We start from the raw sequence: 26,333 nt of genomic DNA, 5'->3' as shown, positions 1-26,333 counted from the left end.
CTGCCTCCTGGGACCCTTGACGATCGAAGTATCACCTTCGGGCGCTGTCTTCATTGTCCCCCGCGCCGCTGGATGGTCAGGGGAGATCCTCCGGGACGACACCTCGAAGTCGTCCGCCCTTAGGGGCGAGGAAGCTTGTGGAGGCGTCTCGCTTTCCATCATCTTTGGAGGCAAGTCCCCCGATGAGGAGGACTGTTGAGGTAGATAGCGGGTCGGGCTGCAAACATATAGTTTAAATGTTACCCTGGCAAACCGAAAAGAACAGGACATGTCTAGAGCATCCTTGTTCACTTACGATTCGGCAAAGGGCTTGTCCCTAGAGAGGAGCTCTGCGTCAACATCGACTTCCGAACCCGAACCATCTGACAGGGACATCTTCCCTCTCTTGGGTGCCTCCACCTCCAAGTCTTCGGAGGCAGTCCTATTCTTCCTGTGGGGAGAAGGGATATCACCTTCTCCTTCCCCTTCGTCTTCATCTTCAGAAGAGGGAGCTTCAGTCTCCCCGGACGTATCATCCAGTATACCTTTAGAGCGGAGGCCACCTTCAACACTTTTGCTCTTCTTCTTGTCCTCCTTCGCCGGCATTTGATACGGCGTCAGGGCCAACATCCTCATTAACACAGGATCAACTGAGTCTTCGGGAAGTGGAGCCGAACACCTAATTTGTTCCACCTTCTTTATCCAACCCTGGTCGAAGATAGGTTTCTCAGTACATCGCTACGGGATAATCAACAAAGTTGCATTCAGAAGTTGGGTGCTTACCAAGGTATCCGAATGGTTGCAGTCGAGGCCGATGTCCTCGGATGTGTCCAGCCACTGCTTTCGAGTCTTGAAGAATAGTTTCCACGTCCCTCTGTGTGTTGTGCCGAAGAATTGATGAAGGGTCCGCGGTCCTTCCGGATTGAACTCCCACAAGCGGAGAGGCTGTCGCTGGCACGGGAGGATCCAGCGGACTAGCATCACCTGGATCACGTTTATGAGGCCGGTGTCCTTATCGAGGATGCTCTGGATACGACTTTGCAGCGTCTGCACTTCATCAGTTGATCCCCAGTCTAGCCCTTTATTAATCCACGATGCGAGTCGCAATGGAGGACCAGATCGGAACGCAGGTGTGGCCGCCCATTTGGTACCGCGGGGTTCGGTGATATAGAACCACTCCCGCTGCCATAAGTTGGAGGTTTCCGTGAAGGTGCCTTTTGGCTAGATATTATTGGCGAGCTTTCTCACCATAGCACCGCCGCACTCTGCCTGCTCCCCGTCGACTATATTCGGCTTCACATTGAAGGTCTTGAGCCATAGGCCGAAGTGTGGAGGGATGCGGAGAAAAGCCTGACACATGACGATAAACGCCGAGATGTGAAGAAAGGAGTCCGGAGCTAGATCGTGAAAATCTAGCTCATAATAGAACATAAGGCCATGAACGAAGAGGTGGAGAGCGAACCCTAGCCCGCGGAGGAAGTGACAGTTGAATACAACCCTCTCGCCAGATTTTAGCATGGGGATAACCTGCCCCTTGGCAGGGAGCCTGTGGGGGATTTCCGCAGTCAGGTACCTCGCCTCCCGGAGCTTCACGATATCTTCCTTGGTGACCGAGGAGGCCGTCCACCTGCCTTGGGAGCTGGATCCGGACATAACTAGAAGGCTTGGTAGCAATGAAAAGAAATCGAGACCTGGGCGCTGGAGCTTGAGGCTGGAAAGGCTGAGGAAGAGGTAGGCGTGGGGGAGAAAGACGGGTTTGTACCCCTTTATAAAGGCGATGAATATCGAATGCCTCCTCACGGGCCTTAAAGCTCACCTATTCCCAAGGGATCGTGCAAACGACATGGTTGGATTACCCACGCCCATATTTATAAGAATCCCGTGATAAGGGGGCACGATCTCTGCTTTGACAAGATGTGCCAATAAAGACCGCGTCTCGTAACATGGAGCGAGGGGCTGAAAGACGGTTTGAAATAATAACCAGGCAAGGGATGTAACGTCTCGCCACAAAAGTTTTCAGTAGATGGGACTTGTTAAATATTATACCTTGTTGTGGCTGTGTATGGTGTCTGTTTCGCAGAGCCGGACACGTTTTATGTGTTCGAGGACTAGTTTGAAGTATTCAGAGGAGGAACCCACCTTGCAATGCCAAAGTCAATCTGCGCGCCGGACACATCGTCATTGAAGCCTGGTTCAGGGGCTACTGAGGGAGACATGGATTGAGGGTTCCTCGGGCGTCCGGGCTATGTGATGTGGGCCGGACTAATGGACCATGAAGATGCAAAGACAGAAGACTTCTTCCCGTGTCCGGACGGGACTCTCCTTTACGTAGAAGGCAAGCTTGGCGTTCAGATGTGAAGATTCATTCCTCTGTAAACCGACCCTGTACAACCCTAGGTCCCTCCGGTGTCTATATAAACCGGAGGGTTTCATCCATAGAGGCAATCGTAATCATAAAGGCTGGACATCTAGGGTTCAGCCATTACGATCTCGAGGTAGATCAACTCTTGTAAACCCCATATTCATCCAAGATAATCAAGCAGGAAGTAGGGTATTACCTCCATCAAGAGGGCCCGAAACTGGGTAAACATCGTGTCCCTGTCTCCTGTTACCTTTGATCCTCAGACGCACAGTTTGGGACCCCCTACCTGAGATCCGCCGGTTTTGACACCGACAATGGGAGAAGTGCTTAGCTTTGGGTTCAATCTTGCGGTGTCCTTTCCCAGTGACAGTAGGGGCAGCAAGGCACGTATTGTATTGTTGCCATCGAGGATAAAAAGATGGGGTTTATATCATATTGCTTGAGTTTATCCCTCTACATCATGTCATCTTGCTTAATGCGTTACTCTGTTCTTATGAACTTAATACTCTAGATGCATGCTGGATAGCGATCGATGTGTGGAGTAATAGTAGTAGATGCAGAATCGTTTCGTTCTACTTGACACGGACGTGATGCCTATATTCATGATCATTGCCTTAGATATCTTCGGAACTATGCGCTTTTCTATCAATTGCTCGGCAGTAATTTGTTCACCCACCGTAATACATGCTATGTTGAGAGAAGCCACTAGTGAAACCTATGGCCCCCGGGTCTCTTTCTTATTATATTGCATCTCTTTTATTTAAATTGCATCTCGTTTACTATTTTGCAATCTTTACTTTCCAATCTATACAACAAAAATACCAAAAATATTTACTTTACTATCTTTATTAGATCTCACTTTTGCGAGTGACCGTGAAGGGATTGACAACCCCTTTATCGCGTTGGTTGGAAGGTTCTTGATTGTTTGTGCAGGTACTAGGTGACTTGTGCGTTGTCTCCTTCTGGATTGATACCTTCATTCTCAAAACTGAGGGAAATACTTACGCTAGTTTGCTGCATCACCCTTTCCTCTTCAAGGGAAAACCAACGCATGCTCAAGAGGTAGCAAGAAGGATTTCTGGCGCCGTTGCCGGGGAGATCTACGCCAATTTAAGACATACCAACTACCCATCATAAACTCTTCTCCCCCGCATTACATTATTTTCCATTCGCCTCTCGTTTTCCTCTCCCCCACTTCTAAAACAATTTTCGAAAACCTTTGCCTTTTCTTCGCCCTTCTTTCGTTTGTCTTCTTCTTTTGCCTTTCTCGCTTCTATGACTAGCCCTCTCTCTCTCTCTTCCTTTGTCTCCCGATTTTGAAGTTCTTCACTTCAAACAAAGGCAAGGAGAAAACTTAAAAGATGCTTGGTACAGGATGATAGAATCCAATCATAATTACACTATAGAGGGAGATTTCAAGATTTTACTTCATAATTTTTATGTTGGGCTAACCATGTCCCATAGACAACTCTTGGATTTTGCCGCCAAAGGGAATTTTATTGAACTTGATCCCAGTATTGCATATGAGATTATAGAGGGAGTAGTAGGAGTACTACTCGCACAAAAGGGATTACATAATACTCAAGAAGGAACCCAAGTTTTTGAGAAACTATGCGAAGTAACTAAAATTTTGCAAAAATCTCTTGAACCTCTTAAAAATGTTAGCGGGAACCTTCACCGCATGAATATGTTGATCACTCTTTGCAATAAGCGGTTGAATGCTCTAGATCTAAAAATCTCCGAGTATGAAGGGAAACGTAAGGAACCTCCTAGATTCGAGCATAACTCCATTAAAAAGATAAAGGCCAAAGATGGCAACACCTAGATCTATTCTTGTTTTTATGCCTAGCAAGGGGCGTTAAACGATAGCGCTTGTTGGGAGGCAGCCTAATTTTATTTTTGTTATTTGCTTTTTGTTCCTGTTTAGTAATAAATAATTCATCTAGCCTCTCTTTAGATGTTGTTTAATGTTTTAATTAGTGTTTGTGCCAAGTAGAACCTTTGGGAAGACTTGGGTGAAGTCTTTGCGATCTTGCTGTAAAAAACAGAAACTTTTGCGCTCGCGAGATTAGCTGCCATTTTTTACTGGAGAATGCTTTTAGGTTGATTATTTTTGCAGATGATTAATACACAAATTCCTCACGTCCGCCAATTTATTTCAGAATTTTTGGAGTTCCAGAAGTATTCGAACAAGTCAGATTCCTACAGACTGCTCTGTTTTTGACAGATTCTGTTTTTGTGTGTTGTTTGCTTATTTTGATGAATCTATGAGTGGTATCGGGGGGTACGAACCATAGAGAAGTTGGAATACAGTAGGTTTAACACCAATATAAATAAATAATGAGTTCATTATATTACCTTAAAGTGGTGGTTTATTTTCTTATACTAACGGAGCTCATGAGACTTTCTGTTGAAGTTTTGTGTTGTGAAGTTTTCAAGTTTTTGGGTAATGATTTGATGGATTTTGGAATAAGGAGTGGCAAGAGCCTAAGCTTGGGGATTCCCAAGGCACCCCAAGGTAAAATTCAAGGACAACCAATAGCCTAAGCTTGCGGATGCCCCGGAAGGCATCCCCTCTTTCGTCTTCGTCTATCGGTAAGTTTACTTGAGGCTATATTTTTATTCACCACATGATATGTGTTTTGCTTGGAGCGTCTTGTATGATTTGAGTCTTTGATTTTTAGTTTACCACAATCATACTTTCTGTACACACCTTTTGGAAGAGACACGCATGAATCGGAATTTATTAGAATACTCTATGTGCTTCACTTATATCTTTTGAGCTAGATAATTTTGCTCTAGTGCTTCACTTATATCTTTTTAGAGCACGGTGGTGGTTTTATTTTATAGAAATTATTGATCTCTCAGGCTTCACTTATATTATTTTGAGAGTCTTTTAGAACAGCATGGTAATTTGCTTTGGCTATAAAACTAGTCCTAATATGATGGGCATCCAAGGTGGGTATAATAAAAACTTTCATATAAAGTGCGTTGAATACTATGAGTAGTTTGATGCTTGATGATTGTTTTGAGACATGAGGATGGTGGTATTAGAGTCATGCTAGTACATTAATTTTGAATTTGAGAAATACTTGTGTTGAGGTTTGCAAGTCCCGTAGCATGCACGTATGGTAACCGTTGTGTAACAAATTTGAAGCATGAGGTGTTTCTTTGATTGTCTTCCTTATGAGTGGCGGTCGGGGACGAGCGATGGTCTTTTCCTACCAATCCATCCCCTAGGAGCATGTGCGTAGTGCTTGGTTTTGATGACTTGTAGATTTTTGCAATAAGTATGTGAGTTCATTATGACTAATGTTGAGTCCATGGATTATACGCACTCTCACCCTTCCACTGTTGCTAGCCTCTCTAGTACCGCGCAACTTTCGCCGGTACCATAAACCCACCATTTACCTTCCTCAAAACAGCCACCATACCTACCTATTATGGCATTTCCATAGCCATTCCGAGATATATTGCCATGCAACTTTCCACCGTTCCGTCTATTATGACACGCTCCATCATTGTCATATTGCCTTGCATGATCATGTAGTTGACATCGTATTTGTGGCAAAGCCACCATTCATAATGTTTTTCATACATGTCACTCTTGATTCATTACACATCCCGGTACACCGCTGGAGGCACGCATATAGAGTCATATTTTGTTCTAAGTATCGAGTTGTAATCCTTGAGTTGTAAATAAATAGAAGTGTGATGATCATCATTATTAGAGCATTGTCCCGTGTGAGGTTCTAAAAAAGGAGAGGCCAAAGAAGCCAATGAAAAAAGGGGAAGGCCAAAGAAGCCAAACAAAAAAAAGAGAGAGAAAAGAGAGAAGGGACAATGCTACTATCCTTTTTCCACACTTGTGCTTCAGAAGTAGCACCATGACCTTCATGATAGAGAGTCTCTTTTTTTGTCACTTTCATATACTAGTGGGAATTTTTGTTATAGAACTTGGCTTATATATTCCAATAATGGGCTTCCTCAAAATTCCCTAGGTCTTCGTGAGCAAGCAAGTTGGATGCACACCCACTTAGTTTCTTTTGTTGAGCTTTCATACATTTATAGCTCTAGTGCTTCCGTTGCATGGCAATCCCTACTCACTCACAAGGATATCTATTGATGGGCATCTCCATAGCCCATTAATACGCCTAGTTGATGTGATACCATCTTCCTCCTTTTTGTCTTCTCCACAACCACCACTCTATTCCACCTATAGTGTTATGTCCATGGCTCACGCTCATGTATTGCGTGAAAGTTGAAAAAGTTTGAGAATACTAAAGTATGAAACAATTGTTTGGCTTGTCATCGGGGTTGTGCATGATTTGAACATTTTGTGTGACGAAGATGGAGCAGAGCCAAACTATATGATTTTGTAGGGATGAACTTTCTTTGGCCGTGTTATTTTGAGTAGACATGATTACTTTGTTAGTATGCTTGAAGTATTATTATTCTTATGTCAATATTAAACTTTTGTCTTGAAACTTTCGGATCTAAACATTCATGCCACAATAAAGAAAATTACATTGATAATTATGTTAGGTAGCATTCCACATCAAAAATTCTGTTTTTATCATTTACCTACTCGAGGACGAGGAGGAATTAAGCTTGGGGATGCTTGATACGTCTCCAACGCATCTATAATTTTTGATTGTTCCATGCTATTATATTATCTGTTTTGAATGTTTAATAGGCTTTAATATGCTCTTTTATATTATTTTTGGGACTAACCTATTAACCGGAGGCCCAGTGCCAATTTCTGTTTTTTTGCCTATTTTAGAGTTTCGCAGAAAAGGAATACCAAACGGAGTCCAAACGGAATGAAACCTTCGCGGTGATCTTTCTTAGACCGAAAGCAATCCAGAAGACTTGAAATCGAAGTCTGGAACGCCACAAGGAAGCCACGAGGCAGGCGGGCGCGCCCGGGGGGGGGGGGGTAGGCGCGCCCCCACCCTCGTGGGCCCCTCATAGCTCCACCGACGTACTTTTTTTGCCTATATATACTCTTATACCCTAGGTCGATCAGAGAGAGCCACGAAACCACTTTTCCACTGCCGCAACCTTCTGTACCCGTGAGATCCCATCTTGGGGCCTTTTCCGGCAATCTGCCGGAGGGGGAACCAATCACGGAGGGCTTCTACATCAACATCATTGCCTCTCCGATGAAGCGTGAGTAGTTTACCACAGACCTTCGGGTCCATTAGCTAGATGGCTTCTTCTCTCTCTTTGATTCTCAATACAAAGTACTCCTCGATGTTCTTGGAGATCTATTCGATGTAATACTCTTTTGCGGTGTGTTTGCCGAGATCCGATGAATTGTGGATTTATGAACAAGATTATCTATGAATATTATTTGGTTCTTCTCCGAATTCTTATATGCATGATTTGATATCTTTGCAAGTCTCTTCGAATTATCGGTTTAGTTCGGCCTACTAGATTGATCTTTCTTGCAATGGGAGAAGTGCTTAGCTTTGGGTTCAATCTTGTGGTGTCCTTTCCCAGTGACAGTAGGGGCAGCAAGGCACGTATTGTATTGTTGCCATCGAGGATAAAAAGATGGGGTTTATATCATATTGCTTGAGTTTATCCCTCTACATCATGTCATCTTGCTTAATGCGTTACTCTATTCTTATGAACTTAATACTCTAGATGCATGTTGGATAGCGGTCAATGTGTGGAGTAATAGTAGTAGATGCAGAATCGTTTTGGTCTACTTGAAACGGACGTGATGCCTATATCCATGATCATTTCCTTAGATATCTTCATAACTATGCGCTTTTCTATCAATTGCTCGGCAGTAATTTGTTCACCCATCGTAATACATGATATCTTGAGAGAAGCCACTAGTGAAACCTATGGCCCCAGGGTCTCTTTCTTATTATATTGCATCTCTTTTATTTACATCGCATCTCGTTTACTATTTTGCAATCTTTACTTTCCAATCTATACAACAAAAATACCAAAAATATTTACTTTACTATCTTTATTAGATCTCACTTTTGCGAGTGACCGTGAAGGGATTGACAGCCCCTTTATCGCGTTGGTTGCAAGGTTCTTGATTGTTTGTGAAGGTGCTAGGTGACTTGTGCGTTGTCTCCTACTGGATTGATACATTGGTTCTCAAAACTGAGGGAAATACTTATGCTACTTTGCTGCATGACCATTTCCTCTTCAAGGGAAAACCAACACATGCTCAAGAGGTAGCACAACTAGACTTAACACCAAAAGTCAGAACTGTCTCACTTAGGTCAGTACAGGATAGTTTCACAATAAGATCACATGACATGCTCTCGAAGCAGTACAGATGCAAAATGCCCGCCATAACAAAAAAGGCCTGAAAGTAACTTCTCAGAGAGCTGGCTAGTGGATTAAATGCACTTCTTGCTCTGTTCCCTGCTTCCCTTACTAGCTTCCATCCCTGGATTCCCCCCTTTAGCTTTCTTAGCTTTCTTGCTGATCACTACTTCAGTAGTGTCCCTCTCAAATACCTTGCAGAAAGATGTGTTCAAGCTTTTAATGATTTTTGCAAGAATATGAGGTGGAATAGCATGACATGCCAGACATTCCTTGTCTCTACAAACAACTTTCTTAAATCCTTTAGATAATTTTTGGAGTCTACAGCTCCTTCTTACCTCAGTTTCAACTATGGGTACTTTCTCTTTCCTTTTCTTGTTGTTGTGGAGAGCAGATGTGGATGATGCAGACATTACTTTAGTAGAAGCATTGCCTGTGGGAGAGGAGTTTTCCTGATCTTGTGCAACCTGAAATCCAAGTCAAAGAGAACATTCAAGTGATGTCTCATTAGGGCAGGTCGCAGGCACAACAAATGGGAGAGTGACAGTTGATGCTGCTCCATGAGTGATGATTTCCCAAACAGATGATGAAATGAACTTTTTCACACAATCAAATTTATCTGGTGATAGAAATGTAACTGATAGGAAATTGAGCCACTCAACTGGTACCTAAATGATGTGTTTGCTATTCTCTTTTGGAGCAAATTGCTCTTTCCACACTCTTGTGCCTTCTATCCCTGTTGCTCTAGCCAGAGACAGGTTGCATGAAGTGATATCTGTCAGTACTGGAGCCATATCTTGTTGTTTTACTTGTAGGCACTTTTTTCCTGAATTATGAGATTGATTCGCAAAAATAGGGTTAGGAAATCCTGGGGGAGCAGTCAAATCAGAGTCAGCTCTCTCACCTTCATCAGGTGCAACATGAAGTTCACTTTCCTCATGTGCAAGTAGCATAGGGCTTGTCTGTAGTGGATGTACAACAGGAGCATGGATGTTAGAATTTTCCTCTAGTGTGTGCTCTGTCCCTGTGCCTACAACCTCTTTGTCCTTCAGTCCATCAACTACTTTGATCTCAGAATGAGGGGGGAACATTTGGCTCACTGTCAGATATAAACTGCCTTCTGTCTGCTGCTAGATGCATTTTCTTCAGTTACTAACTGAAACACTGGAATAGTTGGTAACTGAATGTTGGGAGCAGTGTCAGAGTGTGCCAAGAGTTCAAACTGCATTGGATCAACCATTGTCTCCTCCCTAGGGTGAGTTTCTTGTACCATGGCAGCCTCTAGACTTGGGTCAAAACCAAAATGGGCCTGAGCCAAGGGCAAGTCCACTGGATCAGCCTGAAGTTGTATATGTGCCTATTGCTCTGGCCCATGAGGTACAGCCATCACACTCAAATCTGGGAGTGCGGGTTCTATGGGTGCCAAAGGACCATCAGCAGAAGCTGCTTAATTGGCACTGTTATCAGAAGGGACCAGAGAGAGTGTAATACTGCTTTGATCATTGTTGTCCAGATTAAGTTCTTCCTCCAATGGTTCCATGATTTCCTCCATAGCTAAGAATTCACCAGCATGGTTTTCCAAGTCCACTTCTTGTTGCATGGCCCAGTGGCCCCATCCAGGTAGGCCATCTTGATTCTCTTCCTCCTCAAGGTTATCATATATCTCCATATTCTGAACTGCATTGTCCCCAACATTGAGAGCTAGCTGTAGTTTAACTGTGGTCCTACTGATACGTCCATTTTGCATCATGCTTTTATATCGATATTTATTGCATTATGGGTTGTTATTACACATTATGTCATAATACGTATGCCTATTCTCTCTTATTTTATAAGGTTTACATGAAGAGGGAGAACACCGGCAGCTAGAATTTTGGGCTGGAAAAGGAGCAAATATTAGAGACCTATTCTGCACAACTCCAAAAGTCCTGAAATTTCACGGAAGTCAGTTTTGGAATAAATTAAAAATATTGGGCGAAGAAAGCACCAGAGGGGGCCACCCACCATCCACGAGGGTGGGGGCGTGCCCTACCCCCTGGGGGCGCCCCCTGCCTCGTGGGCCCCCTGGCAGGCCTCCGATGCCCATCTTTTGCTATATGAAGTCTTTCCCCTGGAAAAAATCAGAAGGAAGCTTTCGGGACGAAGCACCGCCGTCTCGAGGCGGAACCTTGGCGGAACCAATCTAGGGCTCCGACGGAGCTATTCTGCCGGGGAAACATCCCTCCGGATGGGGAAATCATCACCATCGTCATCACCATCGATCCTCTCATCAGGAGGCGGTCAATCTCCATCAACATCTTCACCAACACCATCTCCTCTCAAACCCTAATTCATCTCTTGTATCCAATCTTTGTCTCAAAACCTCAGATCGGTACCTGTGGGTTGCTAGTAGTGCTGATTACTCCTTGTAGCTGATGCTAGTTGGTTTATTCAGTGGAAGATCATATGTTCAGATCCTTTATGCATATTAATACCCCTCTATTATGAACATGAATATGACTTGTGATTAGTTACGTTTGTTCCTGAGGACATGGGAGAAGTCTTGCAATAAGTAGCTAGTCATGTGAATTTGGTATTCGTTCGATACTTTGATGAGATGTATGTTGTCTTTCTCTAGTGGTGTTATGTGAACATCGACTACATGACACTCCACCATTGTTTGGGCCCAGAGGAAGGCATTGGGAAGTAATAAGTAGATGATGGGTTGCTAGAGTGACAGAAGCTTAAACCCTAGTTTATGCGTTGCTTCGTAAGGGGCTGATTTGGATCCATATGTTTCATGCTATGGTTAGGTTTACCTTAATACTTCTTTTGTAGTTGCGGATGCTTGAAATAGGGGTTAATCATAAGTGGGATGCTTTTCCAAGGAAGGGCAGTACCCAAGCACCGGTCCACCCACATATCAAATTATCAAAGTAACGAATGCGAATCATATGAGCGTGATGAAAACTAGCTTGACGATAATTCCCGTGTGTCCTCGGGAGCGTTTTCCTTTATATAAGAGTTTGTCTAGGCTTGCCCTTTGCTACAAAAAGGATTGGGCCACCTTGCTGCACCTTGTTTACTTTTATTACTTGTTACCCGTTACAAATTACCTTATCACAAAATTATCGGTTACCGATAATTTCAGTGCTTGAAGACAATACCTTGCTGAAAACCGCTTGTCATTTCCTTCTGCTCCTCGTTGGGTTCGACACTCATACTTATCGAAAGGACTACGATAGATCCCCTATACTTGTGGGTCATCAAGACTCTTTTCTGGCGCCGTTGCCGGGGAGTGAAGCGCCTTTGGTAAGGAAAAATTTATATAGTGTGCTGAAATTTACTGTCACTTGTTACTATGGAAAGTAATCCTTTGATGGGCTTGTTCGGGGTATCTTCACCCCGACTAGTAGAGCAAAGAGTTGCTCCTCAACCTACTAAAAATGTTTACTTTGAAATTCCTTCGGGTATGATAGAGAAATTTCTAGCTAAGCCTTTTACAGGAGACGGAACACTACATCCCGATTTGCATCTAATCTATGTGGATGAACTTTGTGGATTATTTAAGCTTGCAGGTATGCCCGAGGATGTTATCAAGAAGAAGGTATTCCCTTTATCTTTGAAGGGAAAGGCATTGACATGGTTTAGGCTATGCGATGATATTGGATCATGGAACTACAACCGGTTGAAATTGGAATCTCATCAGAAGTTTTATCCTATGCATCTGGTTCATCGTGATCATAATTATATATATATATATAATTTTTGGCCTCGCGAAGGAGAAAGCATCGCTCAAGCTTGGGGGAGGCTTAAGTAAATGTTATATTCATGCCCCAATCATGAGCTCTTAAGAGAAATTATTATTCAAATTTTTTATGCTCGGCTTTCTCTCAATAATCGCTCCATGCTCGATACTTCTTGTACTGGTTCTTTTATGATGAAGACTATTGAATTCAGATGGGATCTATTGGAAAGAATTAAATGCAACTCTGAAGATTGGGAACTCGACGAGGGTAAGGAGTCAGGTATAACACCTAAGTTTGATTGTGTGAAATCTTTTATGGATACCGATGTTTTCCGTGAATTTAGCACTAAATATGAACTTGACTCTGAGATAGTAGCTTCTTTCTGTGAATCCTTTGCTACTCAAGTTGATCTCCCTAAGGAGAAGTGGTTTAAATATCATCCTCCCATTGAAGTAAAAGTAGTTGAACCTATTAAAGTTGAGGAAAAGACTATCACTTATAATGTTGATCCTATTGTTCCTACCGCTTATATTGAGAAACCACCTTTCCCTGCTCAAATAAAGGATCATGCTAAAGCTTCAACCGTGGTTCGTAAAAGTAATATTAGAACAACCCAACCCTCTGAGCATATTAAAGTTGAACCTAGTATTGCTACGGTTAAAGATCTCTTGGCCGATAATATTGATGGGCATGTTATTTACTTCTGTGATGAAGCTGCTATAATTGCTAGACCCGATACTAAAAATAAGCATAGACCTGTTGTAGGCATGCCTGTTATTTCTATTAAAATAGGAGATCATTGCTATCATGGTTTATGTGATATGGGTGCTAGTGCGAGTGCAATACCTCATTCTTTATACGAAGAAATTATGCATGATATTGCACCTGCTGAGTTAGAAGGAATTGATGTTACAATTAAGCTTGCCAATAGGGATACTATTTCACCAGTTGGGATTGTTAGAGATGTTGAAGTCTTGTGTGGGGGAAGTTAAATATCCTACTGATTTTCTTGTTCCTGGTTCCCCACAAGATGACTTTTGTCCCATTATATTTGGTAGACCCTTCTTGAATACTGTTAATGCTAAGATAGATTGCAAAAAGGATGTTGTTACTATTGGATTAGGGGATATGTCTCATGATTTTAATTTTGCTAAATTTCATAGACAAACCCATGATAAAGAATTTCCTAGTAAAGATGAAATTATTGGTCTTGCTTCTATTACCGTGCCTCCTAATGATCCTTTAGAACAATATTTGCTAGACCATGAAAATGATATGTTTATGAATGAAAGAAGGGAAATAGATGAAGTATTCTTTAAACAGGGACCTATTTTGAAACATAACCTGCCTGTTGAAATTCTAGGGGATCCTCCTCCACCCAAGGGTGATCCCGTGTTTGAGCTTAAACCATTACCTGATACTTTTAGATATGCTTATCTTGATGAAAAGAAGATATATCCTGTTATTATTAGTGCTAACCTTTCAGAGCAGGAAGAAGAGAAATTATTGAAAACTCTGAAGAAGCACCGTGCTGCTATTGGATATACTCTTGATGATCTTAAGGGCATTAGTCCCACTCTATGCCAGCACAAAATAAAATTGGAGAAAGACGCTAAACCGGTTGTTGATCACCAACGACAGTTAAATCCTAAGATGAAAGAAGTGGTAAGAAAAGAAATACTAAAGCTTCTGGAGGCAGGTATAATTTATCCCGTTGCTGATAGTCAGTGGGTAAGTCCTGTCCATTGTGTCCCTAAGAAGGGAGGTATTACTGTTGTTCCTAATGATAAAGATGAATTGATCCCACAAAGAATTGTTACAGGTTATAGAATGGTAATTGATTTCCGCAAATAAATAAAGCTACTAAAAAGGATCATTACCCTTTACCTTTTATTGATCAAATGCTAGAAAGATTATCCAAACATACACATTTTTGCTTTCTAGACGGTTATTCTGGTTTCTCTCAAATACCTGTGTCAAAAGAGGATCAAGAAAAGACCACTTTTACTTGCCCTTTCGGTACCTTTGCTTATAGACGTATGCCTTTTGGTTTATGCAATGCACCTGCTACCTTTCAAAGATGTATGACTGCTATATTCTCTGGCTTTTGTGAAAAGATTGTTGAGGTTTTCATGGATGATTTCTCCATTTATGGAACTTCTTTTGATGATTGCTTAAGCAACCTTGATCGAGTTTTGCAGAGATGTGAAGAAACTAATCTTGTCTTGAATTGGGAGAAGTGCCACTTTATGGTTAATGAAGGTATTGTCTTGGGGCATAAAATTTCTGAAAGAGGTATTGAAGTTGATAAAGCTAAAGTTGATGCTATTGAAAAGATGCCGTGTCCTAAGGACATTAAAGGTATAAGAAGTTTCCTTGGTCATGCCGGTTTTTATAGGAGGTTCATTAAAGGACTTCTCAAAAATTTCTAGGCCTCTGACTAATCTCTTACAAAAAGATGTTCCTTTTGTCTTTGATGATGATTGTGTAGAAGCATTTGAAATACTTAAGAAAGCCTTGATTTCTGCACCTATTGTTCAGCCACCTGATTGGAATTTACCCTTTGAAATTATGTGTGATGCTAGTGATTATGCTGTAGGTGCTGTTCTAGGACAAAGAGTTGATAAGAAATTAAATGTTATTCCAATATGCTAGTAAAACTCTAGACAGTGCCCAGAGAAATTATGCTACTACTGAAAAAGAATTTTTAGCAGTTGTATTTGCTTGTGATAAGTTCAGACCTTATATTGTTGATTCTAAAGTAACTGTTCACACTGATCATGCTGCTATTAAATATCTTATGGAAAAGAAAGATGCTAAACCTAGACTTATTAGATGGGTTCTCCTACTACAAGGATTTGATTTGCATATTATTGATAGAAAGGGAGCTGAGAACCCCGTTGCAGACAACTTATCTAGGTTAGAGAATGTTCTTGATGACCCACTACCTATTGATGATAGCTTTCCTGATGAACAATTAGCTGTCATAAATGCTTCTCGTACTGCTCCATGGTATGCTGATTATGCTAATTACATTGTTGCTAAATTTATACCACCTAGTTTCACATACCAGCAAAAGAAAAAGTTTTTCTATGATTTAAGACATTACTTCTGGGATGACCCACACCTTTATAAAGAAGGAGTAGATGGTGTTATTAGACGTTGTGTACCTGAGCATGAACAGGAACAGATCCTATGAAAGTGTCACTCCGAGGCTTATGGAGGACACCACGCTGGAGATAGAACTAGACATAAGGTATTGCAATCCGGTTTTTATTGGCCTACTCTTTTCAAGGATGCCCGTAAGTTTGTCTTGTCTTGTGATGAATGTCAAAGAATTGGTAATATTAGTAGACGTCAAGAAATTCCTGTGAACTATTCACTTGTTATTGAACCATTTGATGTTTGGGGCTTTGATTATATGGGACCGTTTCCTTCCTCTAATGGGTATACACATATTTTAGTTGATGTTGATTACGTTACTAAGTGGGTAGAAGCTATTCCAACTAGTAGTGCTGATCATAACACCTCTATTAAGATGCTTAAAGAAGTTATTTTTCGAGGTTTGGAGTCCCTAGATACTTAATGACTGATGGTGGTTCACATTTTATTCATGGCGCTTTTCATAAAATGCTTGCTAAGTATGATGTTAATCATAGAATTGCATCTCCATACCACCCACAGTCTAGTGGTCAAGTAGAACTAAGTAATAGGGAGGTTAAATTAATTTTGCAAAAGACTGTTAATAGATCTAGAAAGAATTGGTCCAAGAAACTTGATGATGCATTATGGGCCTATAGAACTGCATATAAAAATCCTATGGGTATGTCTCCATATAAAATGGTTTATGGAAAAGCATGTCACTTACCCCTCGAACTAGAACATAAGGCATATTGGGCCATTAAAGAGCTCAATTATGATTTCGAACTTGCCGGTGAGAAGAGGCTATTTGACACTAGCTCACTTGATGAATGGAGAACCCAGGCCTATGAGAATGCCAAACTGTTTAAAGAAAAAGTTAAAAGATGGCATGACAAAAGGATACAAAAGTGTGAGTTTATTGTAGGTGATTATGTTTTGCTATACAACTCTCATTTAAGTTTTTTTGCAGGAAAACTCCTCTCTAAATGGGAAGGTCCTTACGTCATCGAGGAGGTCTATCGTTTCGGTGCCATAAAAATTAACAACTTCGAAGGCACAAATCCGAAGGTGGTGAACGGTCAAAGAATCAAACATTATATCTCAGGTAATCCCATAAATTTTGAAACTAATGTTATTGAAACCGTAACCACAGAGGAATATACAAGGGACACTTTCTAGAACGTTTGAGACTCCGAAAAGGAATAGGTATGTGGTACGGTAAGTAAACCGACTCCAAAACAGTTCTAATAGCAATTTTTCTCCGTTTTGGAATATTTAAGAAAATGGGAAAATAAGTAGTCCAAAGAGGACAGAAGGCATCCACGAGGGTGGAGGGCGCGCCCTACCACCCTGGGCGCGCCCCCTGCCTCGTGGGCACCTCGTGTGCTCTCCGGACTCCGTTTTCTTGCACGATACTTCTTTCGGTCGGTAAAAATTCATTATATGATCTCCCGAAGGTTTTGACCACCATACCACACAAATATCCTCTGTTTTTGTTTCGAGCTATTTTCTGTCAGAATTGTCAAGGCCAGGCATCATGTCGTCTCCCTCCTCAAACAATGAGGGCAACGATGCTTGGCTAATGAAGATAGAGCTGAAGAGAGAAGAACCCGGGGAGATCAACAAGGATGATAGGATCAAGAAGGCCATGGAGGATCAAGCTCCGGCAGCAGAAGAAGAAGACATCCTTCAACCTCATTACAATCTTCTTACCCCAACTAAGATTGAAGCTTTCAAGATGATTGAGTTAGCTCGCATACAAAATAAGTATCTCACACGTGAAAATATTTTGTTGAAGGAGCATATCACCTCACTCAAGGGAATTATCCGCAAATTGGAGGATCTCCTATGCTCGATGTGTGACATGACATCATCAACAACTCCATCACCACCTCCGAGAAAAGAGACATAAACACATGGGTATGGGCACTCCCCTTAGCAACTGCCAAGCTTGGGGGAGGTGCCCCGGTATCGTATCACCATCACACTCCTATCTTTACATTTTTCTTAGTTCGATCCTTTTGGTAATATCTTGATCTAGTAGAATAAAGTTTTAGTATGTTAGTTTTGAGCTTTGCTTTATGATCCTTCTATGTAATCGAGTCCGTGAGCTATATATAATAAAGATTAGTTTTGAGTCAAGGGCTTGACTATGTTGCTATGATCTTGAGGAAATAAAAGAAAGAACAAAAATAAATAAATAAATCATATTGATCTTATGGAGAGTAATGACTTCACATATAAAAGAGTGTGATGAATAAAAGTTGTTGAGAGTTGACAAACATAGTTTTGGTCATCGTTGCAATTAATAAGAAGTAATAAAGAAAGAGAGGTTTCACATATAAATATACTATCTTGGACATCTTTCATGATTGTGAGCACTAATTAAAATATGACATGCTAAAAAGTTGATGTTGGACAAGGAAGACAACGTAATGGGTTATGTTTTCTTATATCCGAAATAAAGTATATTGTCATGGAACATCCAACATGTTGAGCTTGCCTTTCCCCCTCATGCTAGCCAAATTCTTTGCACCAAGTAGAGATACTACTTGTGCTTCCGAATATCCTTAAACCTAGTTTTGCCATGAGAGTCCACCATATCTACCCATGTATTGAGTAAGATCCTTCAAGTAAGTTGTCACTGTTGCATGCAATAAAAATTGCTCTCTAAATATGTATGATCTATTAGTGTGGAGAAAATAAGCTTTATACGATCCTGTGATAGGGAAGCAATAAAAGCGACGGACTGCATAATAAAGGTCCCTATCACAAGTGGCAATATAAAGTGACGTTCTTTCGCATTAAGATTTTGTGCATCCAACCAGAAAAGCACATGACAACCTCTGCTTCCCTCTGTGAAGGGCCAATCTTTTATTCTTGTCTTATACCTTATACAGGAGTCATGGTGATCTTCACCTTTCCTTTTTTACATTTTATCCTTTGGCAAGCACATTGTGTTGGAAAGATCCTGATATATATATCCAATTGGATGTAAGTTATCATAAACTATTATTGTTGACATTACCCTTGAGGTAAAAGGTTGGGAGGCAACACTATAAGCCCCTATCTTTCTCTGTGTCCGATTAAAACTCCATACCCATAAGTACTGCCTAAGTGTTAGCAATTGTGAAAGACTAAATGATAGTTGAGTATGTGGACTTGCTGAAAAGCTCTTATATTGACTCTTTCCGATATTATGATAAATTGCAATTGCTTTAATGACCGAGATCATAGTTTGTTAGTTTTCAATGAAGTTTTTGATTCATACTTGACATTGTGAATAGATTGTTACTTTAGCATAAGAAATCATATGACAATATATATATATATATATATATATATATATATATATATATATATATTGCTGTTATAAGAATGATCATGATGCCCTCATGTCCGTATTTTATTTTATCGACGCCTCTATCTCTAAACATGTGGACATATTTTTTGTTATCGGCTTCCGCTTGAGGACAAGCGAGGTCTAAGCTTGGGGGAGTTGATACGTCCATTTTGCATCATGCTTTTATATCGATATTTATTGCATTATGGGCTGTTATTACACATTATGTCATAATACTTATGCCTATTCTCTCTTATTTTACAAGGTTTACATGAAGAGGGAGAACGCCGGCAGCTGGAATTCTGGGCTGGAAAAAGAGCAAATATTAGAGACCTATTCTGCACAACTCCAAAAGTCCTGAAATTTCACGGAAGTCAGGTTTGGAATATATTAAAAATAATGGGCGAAGAAAGCACCAGAGGGGGGCCACCCACCATCCACGAGGGTGGGGGCGCGCCCCCTGCCTCATGGGCCCCCTGGCAGGCCTCCGGTGCCCATCTTTTGCTATATGAAGTCTTTTGCCCTGGCAAAAATCAGAAGGAAGCTTTCGGGACAAAGCGCCACCGTCTCGAGGCGGAACCTTGGCGGAACCAATCTAGGGCTCCGGCGGAGCTGTTCTGCCGGGGAAACATCCCTCCGGGAGGGGGAAATCATCACCATCGTCATCACCATCGGTCCTCTCATCTGGAGGGGGTCAATCTCCATCAACATCTTCACCAGCACCATCTCCTCTCAAACCCTAGTTCATCTCTTGTATCCAATCTTTGTCTCAAAACCTCAGACTGGTACCTGTGGGTTGCTAGTAGTGTTGATTACTCCTTGTAGTTGATGCTAGTTGGTTTATTCGGTGGAGGATCATATGTTCAGATCCTTTATGCATATTAATACCCCTCTAATTATGAACATGAATATGATTTGTGAGTAGTTATGTTTGTTCCTGAGGACATGGGAGAAGTCTTGCTATAAGTAGTCATGTCAATTTGGTATTCGTTCGATATTTTGATGAGATGTATGTTGTATTTCCTCTAGTGGTGTTATGTGAACGTCGACTACATGACACTTCACCATTGTTTGGGCCTAGAGGAAGGCATTGGGAAGTAATAAGTAGATGATGGCTTGCTAGAGTGATAGAAGCTTAAACCCTAGTTTATGCGTTGCTTCGTAAGGGGCTGATTTGGATCTATATGTTTCATGCTATGGTTAGGTTTACCTTAATACTTCTTTTGTAGTTGTGGATGCTTGCAATAGGGGTTAGTCATAAGTGGGATGCTTGTCCAAGGAAGGGCAGTACCCAAGCACCGGTCCACCCACATATCAAATTATCAAAGTAACGAACGCGAATCATATGAGCGTGATGAAAACTAGCTTGACGATAATTCCCATGTGCCCTCAGGAGCGTTTTCCTTTATATAAGAGTTTGTCTAGACTTGTCCTTTGCTACAAAAAGGATTGGGCCACCTTGCTGCACCTTGTTTACTTTTATTACTTGTTACTCATTACAAATTACCTTATCACAAAACTATCTGTTACCGATAATTTCAGTGCTTGCAGAGAATACCTTACTAAAAACTGCTCGTCATTTCCTTCTGCTCCTCGTTGGGTTCGACACTATTACGTATCGAAAGGACTATGATAGATCCCCTATTATTGTGGGTCATCACCTACCACTAGATCATGGTGCTCATCATGCTCATGCTATTGCAGAGGGCCAAGGAAGTGGTTGTGTTGGTTGGGGTGATAGTTGGCTTGGGGGGGGGGGGAATAGGATGTGGGTTCCCATTTGGTCCAATAGGATCTTCATCTGGTGCCTCCATACCCAGAATGTGCTGTTGGAGAATCACAAGTGCGACTGTCAGAGATTCAGTCTGAAAATCATATCCTTCCCCAAAAACAATACTGGTGGGGATGTCTGTGAGCTCTTCCACTCTCACTTTCACCATGAGATTAGCTCGAGTGCTCGTAATTCTGACCATTGTAAAAACTTCCCAAATTTACTAACTGCATTGCTCACTTCTTGGATGTTCCTTCTATCAAATGGATATCCACATAACAGAATCCAAGCATCTCTATTCAAAACCAGCCTCCTACAGTTCAAACCTCTGTTGTGCTTGTCAAATATAACATGGACATCAGTAAATTGGTGTGGGCTACTGGTGACCAGATTATCTCTATCAAACACATTGTGCAGTTTGACATAAGCTTGACCAAATGGGCAAGGCTCGATTTCTGAAAACCCCAAACTGCTTATCAGTGAAGAAATCTGCTAGTACCTCTCTGATGGTATCGAAGGCCACCGGAAGATCAGGCATCGGAACAATGGTCGCAATAGCCCATTCTTCATGTGTGGCCGGCGCGGCACTGGTGATGACTCGGACCCTAGCAGGACGACCTGCGACCTCGATGCTTTGGTGATTGGGTGGAAGGAACGGAGTAGGATTGAATGGGAATGTAGCCATGGTTGCGGGGTCGGGGTTTGTTGCGGATGGATCGGCAGTCGATTGCCGCGGGGGAGGGTTTGGTTGGATTGTTGCCGAGAACAACCGATGAGCAATTTAGTTTTGGGAAGTGCAAGGATTCAGGCTGCCTCCCTGGAGAGACAGAGGAGGGCCATTAACTGGGTTGTTGTGGTTGGCATGCTGACTGGACGCTCGATTAGTCTTTGTCGCGGGAATAGTGGAGACCTGCCTCGGAATTGCAATCGCCGGTGCTGGGCTTGGGCTTCTCTCAGAGGATAGGGTGGGCCTGTTGTGTGAGTAGCAGTCCCTCGCAATATGAACCCATCATTTACAGGCCCTGCATTTGATTATGTTGGGACAATTGGGCCGAGCATGGCCCGTCATGAGGCAACATACACAAAAAGCATCTGGTGGGCCTGTTTGAAAACGAGATGATCCCGCCTGGTAGGAGTGATTAGGGCGATCAATGACATTAACACCAGAATGAGTAATGTTGCCTTGAGATTGCATGTGGTTTGAATTGGTCTCTGTAGATCGGGAAGATCTGGGATTGGATCTAGCTTGATATGGAAAGATGATGGCGATCTAAGATCTTGGAGGTAAGATTTCCTAGGATGATTCCTGTGTGTCCAAGCATCCTCTTTTTCTTGAAGATACTGATCAAGTTCCCAACTAGAGTTGGGTCCCCCATTACCCCAAAGCAAGAAATTGACATTGAGGAGAGGAAGAGCAATGTTACCTTCCTTGATGATTGAGAATCCCACTTCTTTGGAAGAAACAGAGAACTTGAAGGACCAGTTTTGAAGCAATTTAACTTTGAAGAGAGATGCACGACCACCAAAACATGAAAGGAGAATAGTGCTTACAGATTCTTCCGTTGGTCTAATCCTTGATCTTGTGAATTCAGCCACTAGAAGGAATTCCTCCATGTCCTTGCCTTCCTTAAAGTTGATTGGGACACCCCATTTCCTCCACACCTCAGCAGCGAAGTCTTGACCGACATCAAAATTGAGGTCTGCGAGTGCCATGATTGAGGGTGGTGGAGAGGGTTTAGGAGCGAGTGGGTGGCCGCCGATGCCGGGGTGGCGGCCGGCGGGAGGGGTGGCCGCCGTGGCCGGAGTGGCACACGGCGCTAGGCGAGGAGGGCGCTAGGCGAGAAGTCCTTCCGCTCTAAGGTATCGTAGTATCTAGTGGCTTTTCAACCATCAAACAGAATGAACGGCCAATTTGAACAAGTGGCACTAATTGATTGACGTATCTGGAAACATGGATGCCCCAAAGCACATGCCAAGCCATCCACGTATGTAACTAAAACTTGAAATGATGCCTGTGCTAACTGGTGGTGCACGAAAAGGAGATTGATTGAGACAATATTCCCCTGATAGAAAAGGACATTAATGCTTAGTACCATGGTAAAATCCGAGTTGCCAGCGAATTTTTGGAACCAGGGTACATACGTCTGATCCCCTTCTTAATTTAGCAAAAAATCACATATATAAGTTGTAAAAAAAGTGAAACCTGTCTATAGAAAGAGGAAAGAACCCGCCTTTGTAAATTATGATTAAAAAATGTGACCATTTTTAGCTACGTAAAATCTACAAATGAGTAATTGTACAATACAAAAGCTATATATCTTACTGCAAAAATAAGAAATACATCTTATGGCTTTCAATAACTTGTAAATTATCCTTTCTTACACCCAATTTGCATGAATATGTTTCTACCTATTCTCCACAAGTTTTTTCAAACTCAAAAGAAGTGGTTTTCCCAAATTCTAAAGATAAAGTAATATAAACTGAGATTCATTTAATTTTCCCTTAATTATACATGACTTTTGTTTCTTTTCTTGTTTACACCTTTGATGACAGTGCCATTTTTTTTGCTTTCATTTAACATCGAAAAGAAAGGTCAAACCCTCTTTGGCTCTGCATTCTCAGAAGCACACATTCATTAATTTCACTAAAATAAAAATAGATGCAAGACATTGAGGCCAAGCATCTACCAATAAGCATAGTACATGACGTGTACACCATTGGGAGAATGGCACAAAAATGAGACAAGAAAAAGACTATGACTGTGTCGTTATTCTTCAGCGGCAAAGCCTTCAAGAAGGAGGTGCGTCATCGTGCAGACATCGTCGGGTCCAACCTAGAAAGGTCAGAACAAGAATCTTCATCCTAGATGTCAGATCCAGCCAATAACAACTAGAACTTCAGCAAAAGAACAACACCTTGAACAATAGACGACACAAGTAATGTCGCTGCCAGGTCCAACCAACATTTTCTGAATTTACCATACTTCGAATGCTCTTCGTGGCAAATTAAATGGCGCTTCTTTTTATCTAAAAGTTCCTAACAGTAGAGAGTATCTTTGTACTGAAAATGGATGTATGTTTATTCGTATGAATGCGATTTTAATCGGGTAAATCAATACGTGGTAGTACTTACAAAATAGGAAGATATTCGCCTTCATTGACGCAATGAAACATCAGTCGCTCTCATTAACTGGCACGCACAACGGCTGCTCAATCAATTGCTTCATGGCCATATAACTTTCCGAAACGTTGCACCTTTTAGCCTTTGTTCATATTCCATTTTCTTTCCTCCTTTATGGATCGATGTTTTAGTTCCAGAAGCTTCATCAACCTGCCTGTAATACATAACTCATTTTGTTGTGCATGTACACACACTATTGCATTTCTAGAAACAACGATTACAATGTAGATATACACATGCATACATTTACACCACCAGACACACTCACACATCCGATTGGAATTGCGGAGCTTTACGATTGATAAAGTCACCACAAACGTCAGGCGAAAACGTAGTCTCCCACAGAAAGAACAATCCGCATTAATTAGGCAACAAAGCGTCAAACTTAAGGTTTGATCGTGGTGGACCGAGGGTACCACCACCCTCCTAACCATCTAACTACTGGTTGGTTCACATGCTTTTCGATAACTTTTAACTATTTAATAACATATTTTGAATTATGTAATAGTTGTAACCATGACATTTTCAATTAGTTAGCTATCTTTAATGCACATTGCACAAGAATTTTTTGCTATACAAAAGAAATTGGAGTGCTACTTGGAAATCCATTGCTTTCCAAAATCCTAGATTATATGTGCAGTGCCAATCCAAGTTTTTCATGCAAAAAAACTGTAAAATGGAGGAGCATGTATTTTTGCGTGATTTGCAGCGTGATCCAGTTTAGAACGCAGTCATATGACTCGACCCATTTGAGATGAAACCCATTTCAACCCAAAGTGAACGAATGTAGTATCGAAATGTTAAGTGAAACACTCTTATCAGCACCGTTGCTTCTTCTTCTTTAGTCCCACGGTATAGACATCCGAGTGAAATCCCTCGTCCCATGTAACCTTTTGCTTTTTTTTTCAGCCAAATACCACTAGTTCCTCTCACTGTTTTCTATCCCCAAACTAATTCTCAACCATGTTCATCTCTCTATCTCTCTCTCTCTCTCTCTCTCTCTCTCTCCCCCCCTACGTAGTCCACCTGTGTCGGCCATGTTCCCTCCAGCAGTCACGCTCGGATCCAGTACGCCGCATCATGTGGTTGTAATCCACATCACCATAAAGCTCTCCATCCATTACTCCGCCTAGATTTGATCCCCTCCACCGCAGTACTCCTCCTCAATGCGGCTCCGACACCAACGACTGTGCCTCCCCGACATTCTCCAGTGCTCCACCTCCAACATGGCATACTGCCTTCACCAGTGCTACCGCAACGTCGTCGCCGATGTAGGCAGTGGTGGTGCACTTCACTAGCATGTGGTAGCCTGGTAGGCACCCTAACCATCGGGAAGGCACAAGATAAATAAATAGCTAAGTGAGATGCCATGCAAGTAGAATTGGGTTTACAGTTATGAATTCCAATTCTTGAATTCTAGATACTATTCATGGTAGGCTAAAAAGGTTTTAGAGTTTGATTTCGTTGTAGTTTGTTAAGACTTTGTTCTCTCGCAAAAAGGGTGCTACATATATTACTAGTAATTATGTCGTGCAATGCACTATATATTGGAAAAGATAATATTAACATTACACGTCAATACCCCTAAAAACATTACACGTTAAGATAAAAAAATTGATTTCATGGTGATATTAGGTAGAATAGAATTAACATGTTATATTGAAATGGATATTAATTGTATTGCACGTTAATATCAGGAAAGAGGAAAGATACTGATTGCACATTGATATTAGGTAATATATAATTACGTGGTTAGCATCGAAGTTTATATTAGGATGGTATTAACGACACGCTAAACATGTTTAGCCCTAAAACACCGGAGCAACATAGATCATTGATACATTCAAACGGGTGAGATCTGTTGCATCTCTGTAACTCGCTCTTTTTATATTGATTTTTTTCTTGAAAAGAAGGATTACCCCTCGCCTCTGCATCTGAAAGATGCATACGGCGATATTATTAAAAAGAGCAAACAAGTAACAAGGTCTGCAATCCAAGTACAGCTCACAAAATGGAGCAAAGAGAAAAAAACATAGTAAACTCATAGGCACAACCAGTGTTTAGTCATTTTATCCTATAGAGAGTATCGATATAGATTAAGCCTTGAGTGGTCTTAGATTAGTTGGCAGTTCTAAGACCACTCAAGGCTTAGGCAGTTACCCGAAAAAAAAGATTAGTTGGCAGTTTATTTATTTAATTTTTTTATGGGTAGTTGGCAGTTTATTTTGTTTGATGTGTTTGCGTTCCTTCCATTTCATCGTAAGGAAAAAAACTTGTGCGTACGGCTTGTCCACGCATATATATTGGGGTCAATAGCTCCTGTGCAACGTTTTTCATGCGAATTGGAAGGAGTGCGACGTTGTTGGAATGAATGGTTGTGATGCGGCGTTTTAGAAGCAAACAATAGCTCCAATGCGACATGGCTCTGTTTAACCATGAAATGAAAAACACGAGGGGTTAGCGATTCGAGTTATGACATGCGGGACCTAGCAGTTACTCGCATGCGGGTGGGACCCACAACTTATCCACGCA

Source organism: Triticum aestivum, chromosome 5D, assembly GCF_018294505.1.
Source record: "Triticum aestivum cultivar Chinese Spring chromosome 5D, IWGSC CS RefSeq v2.1, whole genome shotgun sequence".
NCBI lineage: Eukaryota > Viridiplantae > Streptophyta > Magnoliopsida > Poales > Poaceae > Triticum > Triticum aestivum.
The sequence above is the reverse complement of the archived record's forward strand: the minus strand, read 5'-3'. Positions refer to the sequence as shown.